The following is a 19,277-nucleotide window of genomic DNA, read 5'->3' as shown; positions in this document are numbered from 1 at the left end:
TTATAAAATATTGGCTATATTCCCTGTGCTGTGCAATATATCCTCATAGCTTATTTATTTTATACATTGTACTTTGTAGCTATTAATTCCTTACCCCTATCATCCTTTCCCCTCTTCCCTCTCCCTTCTGGTACCCACTAGTTTGTTTTCTATATCTGTGGGTCTGTTTTTTGTTATGTTTACTAGTTTGTTTTATTTTTTAGATTCCATACATAAGTAATATCATACAGTATTTGTCTTTTTCTGTCTGACTTATTTCACTAAGTATAATACCTCCAAGTCCATCCATGTTGTTGCAAATGGCAGAATTTCACTCCTTTTTATGACTGAGCAGTATTCTAGTGTGTGTGCATGTGTGTGTGTGTGTGTGTATATATATATATATATATGTGTGTGTGTGTATATATATGCCACATCTTCTTTATCCATTCATCTGTTGATGGACATGTAGGTTGCTTCCATATCTTGACTACTGTTAATAACACTGCTATGAACATTGGGGTGCCTGTATCTTTTCAAATTAGTGTTTTTATTTTCTTCAGATATAAACCCAGGAGTGGAATTGCTGGATCACATGGTAATTCCATTTTTAGTTTTTTGAGGAACCTCCATACTTTTTCACAGTGGGTGTACCAATTTACATTTCCACCAACAAGGTACAAGGGCTCTCTTACTTGGCTTGCTCTTTAAAAAGCAAAAACATTTTTTACTTGAGGTTGGCAAAAGGGACAGTGAGAATAGAGAATGAGAAGAAAAATAAAATAAAATAGGAAAGGCAATAACAATTTTATATGTTTTTAACAAATTTTAGAGATTGATGCATGTGAAGCAAATAACATAGTACCAGTCATATAAGTTCTAGTTAGGAAGAGAAAGAAGAGAGATGAGGTACTGCCATCACCTTCATCTTCATCATAATTGTATATCCAATTATGATACAGTATATCTTACTTCATTTGAGCCTAATAACATCTCTGAGCAGATAGCTAGGATAGCTAGTGATAATATTAGTATTACATGTAATGTTGGTTGATGTCAACAAAATCTTTATTGAGTCAGGCACAGCACTAGGTGCTGAAGATGCAGTGATTAGAGGGAAAATGTCCAGTTCTAAGAAGGCAGTTTGAAATATATATGCCCCAAATCTCACTAAAACTATAGCAAAGAATTTTTTTTCTAAAGATAGACATTAGCCATGAAAATACAGAACCCTAGAGAGAAGATATGAGCAATAAAATGTTGGATCAGAAAGAATGTAAGATCCTCCATTACCACTGATATTCCAAATGAGGCATGAACACATATATTCATAGGCTTGACTGAGGAGAGGGAGAATACCTCATTTTTCTTTGGAACAAAGAGGTGTCCTGGCCCTGAAGCATAGCTTGGGAGTTCCCACACTGTAGCTGCCAAAACAACCTGAGGTCTCCCTGTAATTTAATGAGCTGAATCATCCCCATGGAACCAGCTCCTTGACCGATCCTAGAAATGGGGAGGGAGGGAGGGAGCAGAAAGACCAAAAATCTGTCTCTCCTCAGGAAGGTTGCTGAAAGCTTTAGGGGAAAAGGTTAGATCCTTCTTTACTCCCACTCTCACACCACCACCACCCCTGCCAAGAGATGAGAAGTTTATTCTCTGGAGAAAGTAAAGGGTCTTTGGCAAAGTAGAAAAGATGTATGCCATGCTGAAAAGAAAGAAATTAAGTGGCCATATGTGTGTTGATGCTACATGAAGAAGCCCCTAGCCCTCTTCCTCCAGTCAACCCCTAGAGACTTTGTAGTTAGTCTTTTACTCTTTAAGCAGGAGAGAAAAAAGCAACTTCTCTGGAAACTTAACACTAACCCTAACCAACTCCCTTCCCACTCACAAAGGGGCCTAAAGATATTGACACCAGGAATTCCTCCAGAAATGTCTCACCCAGACTATCTGGCAATAAAGCTCAAAGTCAGATAGCACTACTCATACCCTCAGAGTTTCCAAACAGCTTGTTAATTCTCCAGTCTTAATCATGAATAGACAATCAAGAATAATGAGACATCTAAGAGAAAATTCTGATGTGGAGTCTAGCACTAAAACAAAACAAACAAAAGCAACTTGGAGAAAACATAAACTATGCAGCAAGAAAAAAATCAACAATAACAACAACAACTATTATTACTACCCTTTGAGACTTAAGAGAGTTATTTTATTCATGAAATAAGAAGTTGACGCTATTATAAAGAACTTTTAGAATTTAGCAATATCATAGCAAAAATGAAACAAAACAGAAACTCGATAGAGGGCTGAAAGAAAATGTTAGAGTAATTGTCACAAAAGTAGGTTAAAAACCAGAGATGGAAAATGTATGAATATTATTTCAAGAGGTCCAACATTCAAATAATAAGTTTTCAGAATGAAAGTACCAAGAAAATTGAGGGGAAACATTATCAAAGAAAGAATGTAAGAAAATTTCCAACAACTGCAAACCATACATATCCAGATTGAAAAGGACCATGGAATGCCCAACAAATTGATGAAAATCGACCCATACCAGGGCTAATCATTGTGAAATTTCAGAAACCTGGGGAAAAAGTTCTACTAGCTTATCAAAAAAAAAGGAGAAGAAGAAGAACAGGGGACATATAAAGGAACAATGATCTGAATAGCACACTGGAAGCAATAGAGTAATGCCTTCAAAAGTCTGAAATAAAATTATTTCTAACCTAGAATTCTATATCCAACCAAATGTTCCATCAACTGTCAGGGTAAAACAAGGACATTTTTAGATCTTCAAGATGCAAAACAAAACCAGAAAACAAAAACAAAAAACAATGTATCTACTTTACTAAGAGAGTGGAAAATGTCTGTCACCAAAATATGGGAATAAACCAAGAGATCAGAAAACAAAGAAAGAAAAAACCCAAAACTAGAGGAAAAGGAAGGGAATCTGTAGAGAAGGGAGAAGTCCCACAGAAGCCACTCATTCAGACTGAAGCAGTGCAATTCAGGAACCAGGTTTTGGGCAGCTGTCACCATGCCCTTTGTCATTCAACTATCTTTTCTTTCTTTTTTTTTGATTTTTATTTATTTATATTTTTATACAGCAGGTTATTACTTACTTATTTTATACATATTAGTGTATATATGTCAATCTCAATCTCCAAATTCATCCCACCAACACCACCCCCACCCCAACTTACCTCCCTTGGTGTCCATAAATTTGTTCTCTACATCTGTGTCTCTATTTCTGTCTTGCAAACCAGTTCATCTGTACCCTTTTTCTAGATTCCACATATATGTGTTTATATACGATATTTGCTTTCCTCTTTCTGACTTACTTCACTCTGTATGACAGTCTCTAGGTCCATCCACGTCTCTACAAATGACCCAATTTCGTTCCTTTGTATGGCTGAGTAATATTCCATTGTATATATGTACATCTGCTTTATCCATTCATTTGTTGATGGGCATTTAGGTTGCTTCCATGACATGGCTATTGTAAATAGTGCTGCAATGAACATTGGGGTGCATGTGTCTTTTTGAATTATGGTTTTCTCAGGGTATATGCCCAGTAGTGGGATTGCTGGGTCATATGGTAATTCTATTTTTAGTTTTTTAAGGAACCTCCATACAGTTCTCCATAGTGGCTGCATCAATTTACATTCCCACCAACAGTGCAAGAGGGTTCCCTTTTCTCCACACCTTTTGAGCATTTGTTCTTTGTAGATATTTTGCTGATGGCCATCCTTACTGGTGTGAGGTGGTACCTCATTTTAGTTCTGATTTGCATTTCTCTAATAATTAGTGATGTTGAGCAGCTTTTCATGTGCCTATTGGCCATCTATATGTCTTCTTTGGAGAAATGTGTATTTAGGTCTTCTGCCCAGTTTTTGATTGGATTGTTGTTTTTCTTTTTTTAATATTGAGGTGCATGAGCTGTTTATATATTTTGGGGATTAATTCTTTGTCCACTGATTCATTTGCAAATATTTTCTCCCATTCTGAGGGTTGTCTTTTCATCTCATTTATAGTTTCCTTTGTTGTGCAAAAGCTTTGAAGTTTCATTAGGTCCCATTGGTTTATTTTTGTTTTTATTTCCATTACTCTAGGAGGTGGTTCAAAAACGATCTTGCTGTGATTTATGTCAAAGAGTGTTCTTCCTATGTTTTCCCCTAAGAGTTTTATAGTGTCCAGTCTTCATTTAGGTCTTTAATCCATTTTGAGTTTATTTTTGTGTATGGTGTTAGGGAGTGTTCTAATTTCATTCTTTTACATGTAGCTGTCCAGTTTTCCCAGCACAACTTATTGAAGAGATTATCTTTTCTCCATTGTATATCCTTGCCTCCTTTGTCATAGATTAGTTGACCATAGGTGTGTGAGTTTATCTCTGGGCTTTTTATCCTATTCCATTGATCTATATTTCTATTTTTGTGCCAGTACCATATTGTCTTGATTACTGTAGCTTTGTAGTATAGTCTGAAGTCAGGGAGTCTGATTCCTCCAACTCCGTTTTTTTCCCCTCATGATTGCTTTGGCTATTCAGGGTCTTTTTTTGTCTCCATATAAATTTTAAGATTTTTTGTTCTAGTTCTGTAAAAAAAATGCCATTGGTAATTTGATAGGGATTGCATTGAATCTGTAGATTGCTTTGGGTAGTATAGACATTTTCACAATATTGATTCTTCCAATCCAAGAACATGGTATATATCTCCATCTGTTTGTGTCATCTTTGATTTCTTTCATCAATGTCTTATAGTTTTCTGAGTACAGGTCTTTTACCTCCTTAAGAAGGTTTATTCCTAGGTATTTTATTATTTTTGTTGCAATGGTAAATGGGATTATTCCCTTAATTTCTCTTTCTGATCTTTTGTTGTTAGTGTATGGGAATGCAAGTGATTTCTGTGCATTAGTTTATCCCAGGGATGCAAGGATTCTTCAATATATGCAAATCATTCAATGTGATACACCATATTAACAAATTGATTAATAAAAACCATATGATCATCTCGATAGATGCAGAAAAAGCTTTTGACAAAATTCAACACCGATTTATGATAAAAAACTCTCCAGACAGTGGGCATAGAAGGAACTTATCTCAACATAATAAAGGCCATATATGACAAACCCACAGCCAACATCGTTCTCAATGGTGAAAAACTGAAAGCATTTCCTCTAAGACCAGGAACAAGACAAAGATGCCCACTCTCACCACTATTATTCAACATAGTTTTGGAAGTCCTAGCCACGGCAGTCAGAGAAGAAAAAGAAATAAAAGGAATCCAAATTGGAAAAGAAGAAGTAAAACTGTCACTGTTTGCAGATTACATGATACTATACATAGACAATCCTAAAGATTCCACCAGAAAACTACTAGAGCTAATCAATGAATTTGTTAAAGTTGCAGGATTCAACTATTTTTTCAATCTGACTAAACTACTGAATGATGTGCTCTTTTGAACAAGCAAGTAAAACCAAGAAGGAAGAAGACATAAAATCCAAGAAATGGGTAAACAAATTCAGAAGAAAGGTAAAGAGAATTCCAAGTAAAGAAAAAGGAAAACTTAAGATATTATCTGGGAATCTCAAATGAAATAATCTCTCAAAAGATTTCTCTAAGAAAAAAATTGTAACTATACATACCTTAATGTTATGAAAATGATGCTGAGAGACTAATAAAAAATATGAGAAGAATAAGTGCAAGTGGAAAAATTATTAACTTTAGTAACAACAAAAATAAGAAAAAAAACATAATCACATGACAGCATTCATTTGTAAATAGTATATGCATAGGCATAATAATGAATAATAAAAATGAATAATATTTAATCAAAACTACAACTATATTGGGAGGATGAGGGAAATAGAGTGGTTAGTGTGAGAAAATTAAGTCTAGAAAGTCAGTAGAAAATATGTAAAACAAAAATAGTAATAAACACACTTATTTAGAAATACAAGGGTGTGAAATGCCCGAAGAAACAATTAAAAAAGACCAACCTTGTTGCCAGTTGGAAGGGGTCTGGGTGTCAGTGAAGTGCAATGGGTGGGGAACTGCTGAATTTTATTATTAATATTTTAGTATTATTTAGCTTTTTAAACCATGTATATATTATATTGATAAAAAATTTAAATGATTAAAATGTCTAGCTCAGTCACCGTTTTATCTCCTGTACCCAGCACATTGATTATCATATAGTAAGCCTTTTTTTTATTAAAGTGTAGTTAATTTACAATGTTGTGTTAGTTTTAAGTGTACAGCAAGTGATTCAATTTTATATATATATATATTCTTTTTCAGATTCTTTTCCATTATGTTATTGTAAGATATTGAGTATAGTTCCCTGTGCTATGCAGTAGGTCCTTGTCATTTACCTATGTTATATATAGTAGTGAGTATGTGTTAATCCCAAACTCCTAATTTATCTCCCCACCACCCCCACTATCCCCTTTGGTAACCAAAAGTTTGTTTTCTATGTCTGTGGGCCTATCTCTGTTTTGTAAATAAGTTCATTTGTATCATTTTTTCAGATTTCACATATAAGTGATATCATATGATATTTGTCTTTCTCTGTCTGACTTATTTCACTTAATATGATAGTCTCTAGGTCCATCCATGTTGCTGCAAATGACATTATTTCATTCTTTTTTATGGTTGCATCATATTCCATTGTATATATGTACCATATCTTCTTTATCCATTCATCTCTCGATGGACATTTAGGTTGTTTCCATGTCTTGGCTACTGTGAAAACTGCAGCTATGAACATTGGGGTGCATGTATCATTTTGAATTAGAGTTTTCTCCAGATGTGTGCCCAGGAGTGGGATTGCTGGATCATATAGTAACTCTATTTTTAGTTTTTTCAAGGAACCTCCATACTGTTCTCCATAGTGGCTGCACAAATTTACATTCCCATCAACACTGTTGGAGGGTTCCCTTTTCTCCACACCCTCTCCAGCATTTACCATTTGTAGGCTTTTCAAAGATAACCATTCTGACTGGTGTGAGGTGAATAGTTGGCCTTTAATAGAATTTATTGAAAGTGAAAAAAAAGGACAAGTCATGATCCTATTCTACAGGAGTCCTCGACAGAATAAATAGAGCAGATGGAGAAAAATTCATACAATGGGTGCAGTTAGTTATGTCCCATCTCCTCTGGGAACAGTCACAACTCCTGGATAGAGTTGGATGACTCCTTCACCCTCCCTGAGGTTCAGAGGTTATTTATAGCAGCACAAAGATGTAAGAAGTAGTCACAGTCATGGTGGTGGTGACAGCAGAAGTATGTATCATTATAATATTAGGCAGCAATGTGTGTCCTGCTTATCATCATAATATTAAAAATCACAATATCTGGAGAAATACCCTATATTTCTCTAGAGCAGTAGAGTATATGGGAAAGAGTACAGCTTTGAATCAAGACAGACCTGTGGGCAAATATCAGTTCTTAGAGTTACTGCATGACCTTGGGAAAATCATTTAACCTCTCTCTGCTTGTTTTCTCAACTTTAGAATGATAATAATAGCACCTAACTTGCAGGAGTTCTAAAAGAATATGAGAAAAATCTATGATAACACCCTGGTGTAGAGTAAGAATTAAATGTAGGGAGATGTTATTATCATAGTTAGACTGGGAAAAAGGTTCCCTGAGATTGAGAATCTTGTCTGTTTTGTTCTCCAGGACCTAAAACAGTGTCTGGCATAAAGTAGGAAGTCAATAAATATTCGGTGAATGAATGAACTATCATTTCAAAAGGAACAGCATTTATTTTAAACACAATATTTGGGGGGAATCACTTTCCTCCAAGAGCAACACTGGTCATCTGAAGAGAAACACCTTGTCCAATCATAGCTGAGGCTATAATGAAAGGGTCACAAAACTCCATCTCAAACATGTGCCAATATATCTTGATGTTTTGTTGTTGTTTACTTTTGTTTCATATAGTCTCCAACAATATCTCCATGATATTTAATCACTTTCCTTTCTCATTAGAAAGAGTTTTTTTTTTAATCACCAATATTAAGCTATACATTGACTTATACAAACTATGTTGTACAATCCAAGCATTTTTGTCACTCTAAAAGGCATTATCCCCTGTATATCCTGTTTAGATTGCAGGTGTCTTTGCAAAAAGAGCTCCCTTTATGACAAGAAACTTTAAATGAGTGAAAAGCATTTTTCTCTGGAAGAGTTGCTTTATTACTCCACCCCAAAAAATCAGATTATAATAAGGAAAAGACAAAAGCAGCTTAGCTACTTTTCAAACTCTTTTTTCCCCTCTGTACTCCTTCCTTTTAAATGTATTTTTTCTGCTGTCCATGACCATCTGGAGAATATAAACAACCACTTTAGAACCCAGATGCCCAGCCACTGAGAATTCCCTAATTGAGTTATGCTGCAGTCAGCTGCACAGAACCACACCCAGAGCCCTGGCATACTCTACACACTGCTGTAGAAACTCACAAAGATTCTGACGTTTCCAACTGGGAGGTGTGCTGCTTCAGGAAATATCTGTTCTGCCCTCCCTCCAATTTCCCATTTGCTGGCATTTTTCATTGATCTTGGAAAACACATGGCCAGCATCTGTCTGTGAATAACTATTCGTCATTGTACAAAACATCTATGAAATGTTCCGCTTATAGAGATTTCTGCAAAACAAAACACAGGCTATGCCTTTTTGGTGGAATTCTTTCTCTGAGCCAAGTTATGGAGCAACTACAAGATACTGGAATGAAAAAGATAGGTATCTTGATTGCACTGAAAGTAGAAATGTCCCTTATAAATAAACCTAAATGCAGAAATAATTATTTCCATTTTTATAGTGGTATTTTGTTGCTGTTGTTGTTACAAAGAGAATTCTTAAGCATTGTACCATTAAGTCTTCACACTAACCCTCAGAGTTGGGCATTATTATCCTATTTTTGTGTTGAAGAAACTGAGGTCCAGGGAGGTGAAGTGAATGATTCTATAATTAAGATATTCTAAATCTGAATTCACAATTCACTCTTCCTAAATTAAAACCACACAACACTCTTTCAAACATTGTTTTTTCTTTTTTTATTCATCCACTCATTCATCAAACATGTTCTATAGATTGATGTTAATGGAATCAAACTTTCCAGTGAGGCTTCCTAATAGCTGTGATTGCAATAGGTGAATTCTTAGAGTATTTTATCTGTGACCAACTTGGATGATAAAGAGAAATAGTGGTAATAACATCATTAATGATAATTTAGAAATAGAATATTCTTACCTAGATCCAAAGAAATGTCTTATTTGGACAGGTATACATCCCAGCAACACTTACAAATATTCTTTCTTTCAGTTCATTTACTAAGTATTGTTAAGTGCTTAACAGGTGCTTGACGCTGGGGTTAGAGGTCCATATGAGAAGAAGAATGATCTTGCCCTTCCTAAGAGAGTTTGTTGGAGTCTCAGTGTGATTTGTGATACTGTGATTTGCAGCAAGAAATATATATTTGGTCTTAGTTCACTGTTTCTGGCACATAGCTCCTAAAACCTTAGTTATTTCCTATATAAGAGCCAGAGAGGCATCTTTTGTTATAATATTTGGTCTTTTGTTATTGGTTTCTGAAATAGCTCAGAGTCAGAAAGATAAAAGGTCTGTCTTGTTATTCATAACAAGCTTCCTTCAAATACAACTGAATTTATGTTAATGAGATTACTTTTGGAAAGCAAGTAAGGATGGGTGCTGATTGCCAGGGGAACACCATGATTAGAGGGTTCCATTCTATACCTTAACCTCAGACGAGGGGAAAGGGGCTAGAGGTTGAATCAATCACCATTAATCCATCGTGCCTTTTAATGGACCCTCCATAAAACCCAAAAAGGAGGGGATTTGGAAAGCATCTGGATTGGTGGACACATGGCAATCCTAGAAGAGTGGCACATGAAGAAGACACTGAAGCTCTGCACATACCCTTCCCAATATTGTGCCCTGTGCATCCCTTCTGTCTGACTGTTCCCGAGTTATATCATTTTATAATAATCAAACCTGAGGAGGAGGTCGTGGGACCCTCCAATTTATAGCTGGTAGATCAGAAGCACAGGCAATAATCTGGACTTGTTATTGGCATCTGAAGCAGGGAGGGGCATCTTGTGGGACTGAACCCTTAACCTGTGGGATCTGACTCTTATCTCCAGGTAGACAGTGTCAGATTCGAGTTAAGTCATAGGGCATCCAGTCAGTGTCTGCTGAGAACTCTAGAATTGTTTGGTGGTGCTGTAAAACACACATCAGATGAGTGTAAAAAACAGACAAGTAAGAAAACTAGGACACAGTGCAAATCCTACAATAAGGTGTCAGAGGCCAGAAGTGGAAGCAACCCCCTGCCTAAGCAATTGGGAAACCTTCACAGAGAAAGTAATATCTGAATGCTCTCTTAATGGATAATTCAGAATTTTACATACTAAGAAAAGTTTAAAGACTAGAAAAGAGCATGTACAAAAGTGCAGAGATATAGAGACATCTCGTGTTTAAGACAGGGTGAGAAGTCTGCTTGGAGCAAAGATGTTGGGGGGGTGGTATCACCTAGAGGTTATGTTCTAAGCTGTGGAGGTTGGATGATCCTAGGTAAAACAGAGAGCCATGGGAAGGTTAAAACAGAGAGGTGACATAATCAGATGCACTGTTTCAGAGCTATAACATGGTGTCAGAAGGAAGGCAAAGAAAAGATAAAAATGAGGTGGCAGGTGGATGTATGGGTGAGGAACTTGAGAAACCACTCTGACTGGATACACCTTTAGGAGTCATCATCAAATAAAGAAAGAAAAGAAGTGCAGTTGATTCTCATTATTCATGGTTATTATGACCTATAAGGTCATCCCAAACACTAAATTAACAAATACTGAGATGTTGCTCTTAGGGGAAATAGATGGTTAGGTTCCTTTGACCTCTTGTCATAACATTTTTGTCAACCAATCAATACATTGTTTTATGTGTGTTCCTGTTAAAGACACCTTATTTAATATATCCATATATTGATGATTTATTAACACTGAATGGAAACAGCACTATAACTCATGCCTGAATGAAGATTATTTAGCACATGTATTTTCTCTACAAGTTACATCACAGCCTTCTTGTGCTTAGGAATACTACACAGAACTTCGGCACCATGCTTGAGGCCATTATAAACAGTGAAACAGACAAAAAAAAAAACATGCCCACACACAAAAAATGCAAAGAACATGGCACTAAATAGACTGCAAGAAGAATACTTGCATACAGTATGAAAGCTGAATCAAGAAGGCAGAGCATCACCATGAACACTGGCATGGGGTAACTCAAATTTTTGCCCCTCTGTGCCTGTCTGTGATCAACCTTGAAATCACCTCTTGTATTCAATAAGGACTTTAAAAAAAATGGTCTACATCAAAAATATCTTTAAAATAAATAAATAAATAAATAAATAAATTTTGGTGAGCAGGTGAATTTGCAAATATGAAATTAGCAAATAATCAACTGTACTTTAAATCATTCAAGAAGATAAGAGAGCTAGAGTTGTAAGCAAAGTGACACAGATGTAGAGAACAAACTTATGGATACCAAGGGGAGAAGGGGGGGTGGGATGAATTGGATGATTGGGATTGACATACATACACTACTATGCACAAAATAGATAACTAATGAGAGTCTACTGTATAGCACAGGGAACTCTAGTCAGTGCTCTGTGGTGACCTAGGTAGGGAGGAAATCTAAAAAGAAGGGATATATGTGTATGTATAACTGATTCACTTTGCTGTACAGCAGAAACTAACACAACATTGTAAAGCAACTACACTCCAATAAAATCCAAAAAAAAAAGTCATTCACTTATTCAACAAAAATGTATTGAGCATCACTATGTGCCAGACATTATTTAAGCACTGGGGACAGAATAATACACAAAGTAGGCAAAACTTTTTTCTGGATGGGTCTCCCATTCAATAGATAAACAAATAGATAATCATATAATGTCAAATGTTGAAAGTGCTATGAAGAAAAATAGAACAATATAAGGGGAAATATATTGATGGAAGTTGCTCTTTTAGCTAACATGGTGAAGGATGAAAGTTGGGCGGAAACTCAAGGAAACGTGGGAACAAATCACAGGCATATCTCAGGAAGCAGCATCCCAGGCAAAGGCAACTTTAAGTACAAAAGCCCTCCCTCCTGGGACTTCCTTCGTGGTGCAATGGTTAAGAATCCACCTGCCAATGCAGAGGACACAGGTTCAAGCCCTGGTCTGGGAAGATCCCACATGCCACAGAGCAACTAAGCCCGTGCGCCACAACTACTGAGCCTGCGCTCTAGAGCCCATGAGCCGCAACTACTGAGCCCATGTGCAACAACTACTGAAGCCCACATGCCTAGAGCCCTGCTCCACAGCAAGAGAAGTCACTGCACTGAGAAACCCGTGCACCACAACGAAGAGCAGCCACCGCTTGCCATAACTAGAGAAAGCCCGCATGCAGCAACAAAGACCCAACACAGACAAAAATAAATAAATAAATTTATTTTTTTTTAAAAAAGCCCTCTGTCCTGCAGGGACTTGCTCAATGTGTTCCAGAAACAACCAGGTCACCAGAGTGGAAAAGCTGAGCAAAATGGTAGGAGACACTGTCAAGGGACTTAACTACAGTGTCTTAGTCAGCTTGGGCTGCTATAACAACATACCATAGGTGGGTGGCTTAAACAAAGACATTTATTTCTCGTGTTCTGGAGGCTGGGAAGCCCACAATCAAGGTGCAGGAAGATTCAGTTCCTGGTGAGGGCCCACTACCTGGCTGGCTTACAGACAGCCACTGTCTATGTCCTCACATGGTCTTTTCTTGGTGCATGTGCTTGGACAAATCTCTCTCTCTAATAAGGGCACTAATCTCATTATGAGGGTCCCACCCCCATGACCTAATCTAAACCTAATTACCTCCCAAAGGCCCCACTTGTGAATACCATCACATTAAGGTTAGGCCTTCAACATATGGATTCTGGGGGGGGGACACAAATATTCACTCCTTAACATATAGCAATCCAAAGTAGGGCAGGGTAAGTGTTATAGGAGCCTAGATAAGAGAGGAATCACTGATAGCTGGCATAGTTAAGAAGGTTTCAGATGACAAGTCAGACTTGAGTCAAGCTTTATAAGAAAAAATTAAGCTATGTGCCCAGGAGTGTGTGGGGGTGGGGTGGGGAAGAACATCTTGAAGAACACAAGCAAAGGCAAAAAGGCACATAAAGCCAGTATGGGTGGCCTGGAACATCAGTGTAAGGGTGACTGGGGAGAAAATTTCAGAGGTTAGGTAATCAGAATATGGGAGATCTTGGAAGACAATCTAATGAGCAGCCACAGAGGTTTCTGAATAGCCTCATGTTAAATAACCAGGTGTTTTGGAAAGTTGAAGATGGCAGTGGCATGTATCTAGGATGAATGGAAGAGAAAATATTCAGAGGCAGGGAAACAAGAGATTATTACAGCAACCCAGTTGATGAACTGATAAGGTCTATGACTAAGATCCTTGCTACTGGAGCAGACAGACAGCAGCAAACATTATGAAAGGACAATGGCCAAGGTTTAGAGACTTAGCAATGGAGAAGAATGACTGAAAGGATGATGGCACCATTGATGGAAAGCCAGGAAAAATGCAGGGGAAGACTTGGTTTAAGGAGTGGGTGAGGAGAGATGTTATTGTCAGATGAGATGGAGCTGTCCTACGGCATTTGAAGATGGAAATTCAGGAGACAGTTAGGGATCTTAAGATAGGATAAAAGTCCTGTCAGATTCATTTTGAATAACCCTCACCCTAAGCACAGTAACTGAAATGCTACAATAAATGATTGTGACATGAGCAAAAAGTAATTACACCATGAGCCAGAGCTTGTTTGATGGAGGAAAGCAGTAGGTAAAGCACTGAACTTTGGAATGTGACAGTATTTGGTAGAAAGAGAAAGAAAAAGAAAACAGAAGAGCAATCACAAAGTAGTATAGAAATTTCACAAAATTATGCTAAGTTCCTTTTAGAAAAACACCAAGTGGATAGAAATTCCCAATGGAAATTCAAAGCTTGGAAGTATAGAGGCTATAACTGGGCCCACAGGGAAAACATACCATTCATTGCCTTGTTGTTTAGGTCCCACAAGAATAATGTAAGTAGAGGTCACTTTGGTAAAAGAAGAGTCCCTGCAGTTCTCAGGAACAGGTGAAAGGGGTGAATTTTTCTTAAGGAGACCATCCCTAAATAGCATCAGAAGAACTGAAAACTTTCTGCCCCGCCTCCCTCCACAGATGCAGGAAGAATTTTACTGCTCTTGCACAGCTTTATTTAGGACTGGAGGAAAGCCAACTGTCTATTGTTCAAGTTCACATTTTAGCTGATGATGGAAATTCACACATTCTGTACAAGGCCATCCTGAGGAGCAGTCTTCAGTGTGGGACTTTTTGGCAGAAATACTATATTCTAGGACAAACATGCTTTCCAGAGAGGCAAAGATTTTTCAAAACAAACAAACAAATCAGCCAGCCAGAAAATGGATCTTTGTTTTAAGTGTTTACCACAGGGAAGATACCTGCTGAACAGTCTGAGAGTAGTGGTAAGCATCATTTCCTCCATTAATTATTTTGTTAGATTTAAAGAGAAAACCCACCACACTGTCCTAGCATTTTTCTGTGTTTGTTGGGGAAGGTCCACGTTACTCTCCATAAACTATGATTTCTTTAAAAATCAGAACCTTGAAAAGAAAAAGAAAAATCTCCAGTATCAAAGAGTATAAAAGTAGCAGCTCTGTGACCTTTGACATGTACTTAACCTTACTTAGCTTTGTAAAGTAAAGCTATTATTTCCAGGATTGGCAAAGATAAAACAAAATGTTGTACATTGTCACCTCCAAAAGAAAACCATCCCTAGTCATCCCATCTACATAGACAGCTAGCCACTCTGTATAAATCACTCTGTTTCAAGCCTTTGTGAGCATTTATTACTACCTAATATGTGTTTACTGACTTACCTGTTTACTATCTGCTTTGCCTGAGCATATTACAATCTCCAAGAGACTTCTCCTTGTTCACCTCTCCATTTCTAATACCACAACAGTGCCTGGCACATAGTAAGTGCTCAGTAAAAACCCATTGAGTAAATGAAATTTATTGCTCATAAATACTCGTTCTCTTCTTTCTCCTCCATCCCAAATTCACATGGCAATTCTATGTATATAGTTTACATACATAGAAATGGATGTAGCCTTTCAAATGGGGATCCTTACATAACTGGGAGACACAGAATGAGTACACATGAATTATTGTTCTTATAGCTGACATTGAATTTATCCTATTACATTTACAATGAGTATGGTTTGAGTTGCTAAGGTAACTCCCCCATTTATATTAAAAGAGATAATACATACACCCAGCATAATGTAGGTGCTTAATACATGTTAGTTTCCTTTCCATTGTATGTACTTCTACTGCTCATCATATATTGTAGATTAGAAATCAAAAGATTATCAGAAAAACACTCAGAGGAATCCCACAAACTCAGATTCCCACAAAAACTAAATAAGAAAAAGGAGCCAAAACATCCCAGTTGACTTTAGGGTTGCTGCCTGATTTCATTAAGCATGACCTGATTTCTTTTTAGTTCCTGGAAAAGTCTATTGTCATAGTACTTCTAATGTTCTTTTAGTTCCTTCTAAGAAAAGCTCCATAGAATTCTGCCATAGATTTTTTAAGTAAATTTTTGAGATGACAGCTCAAAGGGTATTGAATTCAAAATACTCTAATTTTTTCCAAACTCTGCTTTGTATGTAGGGAAGAAAAAAAGAAAAAGAAAAACCTTAATAGACTCCCAATTCAATATATAAAATTTCCGAGCACTTCATTCTGTGAGGATATTTTTACTAAAACTCATTAGCTTTTTAAATATTATACTTGTTCTAATTTCATGTAACACACTGAACTATGAGTCAGTTCAAATAAGATTTAAAATAGAACTCCACTTTCTTTGCACATACCTACTCTTTATTGCATAGAACAAGTTTATACCACATTTGTCCAATTAAGACAAAAGGTAGACAGGATAATTAAAAATAAATCAAAACAATCAAATGTTACATTTGTAATTTCACTTTATATGGTGTTTGGGGTTTTCTTTTGTCTTGTTTTGTTTTGTTTTGTTTTTAAATCAGGCTTGGAGGGATAGTGAATTTAAAGGAATAACCTCAGTTTGAGAATGTTACACAGATTCCTCCAAAGAAGAGACTTGCTTTGCCTCAGAGAATGAGCCCTGAGTAGTGAGATAAAAGGAAATCTGCTTCTCTTTTTGGCTTATTTTAGAAGTAGCTGGAATTGTTTTCTCATCTGTAAAAGGAGTTATTTAGACAATCACAAACTTCCGTAATCTCTCTAAATGCTGTGAGTCTATGTATAAAGACTTCTTAATTAGCCTCAATTGGAATTACAATATTGATCTGCAACAATTCTTCTAAGGGATTGTTACTTTGAGTCATTTCAGTATTGAGAAACACAGTTTGACACATTCAGGGCATTAAAAGGCACTACCAAAGAGTCAAGACCATTTCCTTTAAACAAAGTTAACTCTGTTTTTCTATTAAGGAATAATTAGAGACTGAGAGAGCTGAGAATTCACTTAATTAACCACTACCAATAAATCTACATGCTGGTTTGGGGCTTTACATTTCTACTTATTAAAATTATTTTCCCATTTTAATAAAACTCCATAATATTTTTAATGATTATTTAAAGTCTTTATAGACTCTACTTTTTCCAACTCTTAGTATTTAGAATGATTCTTCTTTTTAAATCTTATAAATGATACTGCAAAGAAAATCTTTCCCACAAATTTTTATTTTGCACTTTCATGTGTTTCCATATGAAGACCTGTTGAAGGGGCAATTTCAAAGTCTTACATAAAAATCAATTTTCACTGCTTCTCTGTGGAATAAAAAGCATTAATAACATACTAAAAATGGAAAAATGATGGCATGAATTACAAATAGATTCTCTAGTACAAAACTTTTTCAGAGGTGGACCCAATCACACATAAGACGTGGTTGTGACTCAGTCTTGTGCTTCACTCATATGCCCAGAGGACATATCCCAATCCCCTTGTCACATCCATTCTCCTCTGGAGTTCTGGAGATGAACTTGAAAATAAGCCCTGGTTCAAAAAATAATATTTTTGAATGAATTGTGTTCTGAACCGAGGTGTTGACAAAAAAAATGTATTGGGATTCTACAACTATGCCAAACTATTTTTTGATATATATAAATATAAATCCACTGAATATTTGAATTAGGCTGGGAGCAAATAATACAGCGGCTCCAGTGTACTTTTTATCAGTGAAATATATATGTCCCTGCTTCATAGTTAATATTCAGAAAGAATCTGATGATGTTTATGCACAAAACAACTGCACAAAGTAATAATTATATTTTAAGAAGGAACTTTTACACAATTGTTAACAAACATATACTGGCAATCTATTTGAACAATGGTATCATAAGCAAGATACCCAAAAGATCCAATATTTTTCATTCAATAGATAAACTTTTCAGGGTTTTGCTTGGCCATTACCTCTGAAGACCATTGTGTGACCATCAACAACATCAGTAATCATTTCAAAAAATGAAGTGTCAGAACTCATATTTTGTTATCTTTCATCCTAAATTCTACACATTTCTATTGAAATTGCAATTAACTTTTTTAGGCCAAAAGTTTTTCTGATAAATAAGAGTAGAAAACCCACATTTAAAAGTTTATAAATTATAGAAATGCATAAAGAAGAAAATAATGGGTCGCCCATAATCACACAGCACATGATACCCTTATAAACATTGTTCCATAATTATTTCTTGTCTTTTTTCTATAGGTTTCTTCTTTTACTATTCATATGTCAGAGTATCTTCTAATTTCTTTCCTATCTATTCTTCTTTTAATACTGGTTCTCATTTTGTATTTATAATTTTGTTAAGCTGCATTTTGTTTAACATTACTGATTATTAAAAGTATTTTTATGACATTAAAACACTTCGTTTTTAATTACTACATAAATGTTCTATTGTGCAACTGTACCATAATTTACTTCCTCTAATTCAGGCTATTTAAGAAGATTTTACTTTTCACTGCATGTTGCAATAAACATTCTTGCTTTCAAGTTTTTCTTTTACATTTCTTATTATTTCCTAGTTATAGATTCCTATAAGTGGAATTAATGGTCACAATGTATAAATGTTTTAAGGCTTCTCAAACAACTGTGGTATCTATTGATTTTCCTGATTAAATTTTAATAAAAATATTGATTATAAAAAGTATATTAAAATTTAAAACATTAAAAATTAGTAGATGTCATTTATTAGTTTATACATTAAGGAATCCTTAGATATCCAATTTATAGAAAATTTCAGATAGTCACTGAGTTCTCACTCCAACAAAATGCCTCATGAGTGACAGGTTTCATTTTATCAAGAGATTCACATACCCATGTATGGCCCAGGTTGACATAATATGACCAGCATGTAAGTCAGTTGCTTAGAGACACTTGATATACTAGAAAAAATAAAGAACATTGACATTTTTCATCATTAAACTATTGTATTTTCATGAAATCACACTTACCATTTTGTAAAAGAGATATTTGACACATTCAATAATGAGTCAATTGTTTCAAGGTTTTTTTTGTTTGTTTGTTTTAACTTCCAGTTTCCCTGTGTTTCTCCTCAAGCATCAGTGACCTGAACATGAAGAAGGGCAGAGCAAGAGTGCACATCTATGGCAAAGTGGGCAGCTAAGTCAAGCAGTGGTGTTTGAGAATCTGAATCATCTAGATATTGATTCAAGTCTTAACACTATTTTACTCAAATAGATGTGTCATTATCTATTTAAGAAAATTAAATGATGCTTATTCCTAAAATTTTATTCTCCAGAGAAATACCTTTTTGACTTAAATATGTCATATTTTAGTTTTGCTCATCTCATGAAAAATTTAACTCATAATTATAAAATTTCACACTTTTTTCTTCAATAATCCTCAGCATTGCATATTGCTTAAGGGAATGGGAGTCAAGTTGAACCACCTGGGTTCAAATCTCAACTCCACCATTTACCAGCTAGGTGGCACAGGGCAGATCACTTACTTGTTGTATACCTCAGTTTTGTCATCTTTAAAACAGAGGTAATAATGGTGGCTATGTCTTAGGACTACTGTGAGAATTAAATGAGTTAATACTTATAAGGCTTAGGCCACTTTGTTTATCTGTCACATAGCATTCAGTGTTAGCAATCATCA

The sequence above is a fragment of the Eubalaena glacialis genome, chromosome 17 (assembly GCF_028564815.1).
Source record: "Eubalaena glacialis isolate mEubGla1 chromosome 17, mEubGla1.1.hap2.+ XY, whole genome shotgun sequence".
NCBI classification, from domain to species: Eukaryota; Metazoa; Chordata; class Mammalia; order Artiodactyla; family Balaenidae; genus Eubalaena; species Eubalaena glacialis.
The sequence above is the reverse complement of the archived record's forward strand: the minus strand, read 5'-3'. Positions refer to the sequence as shown.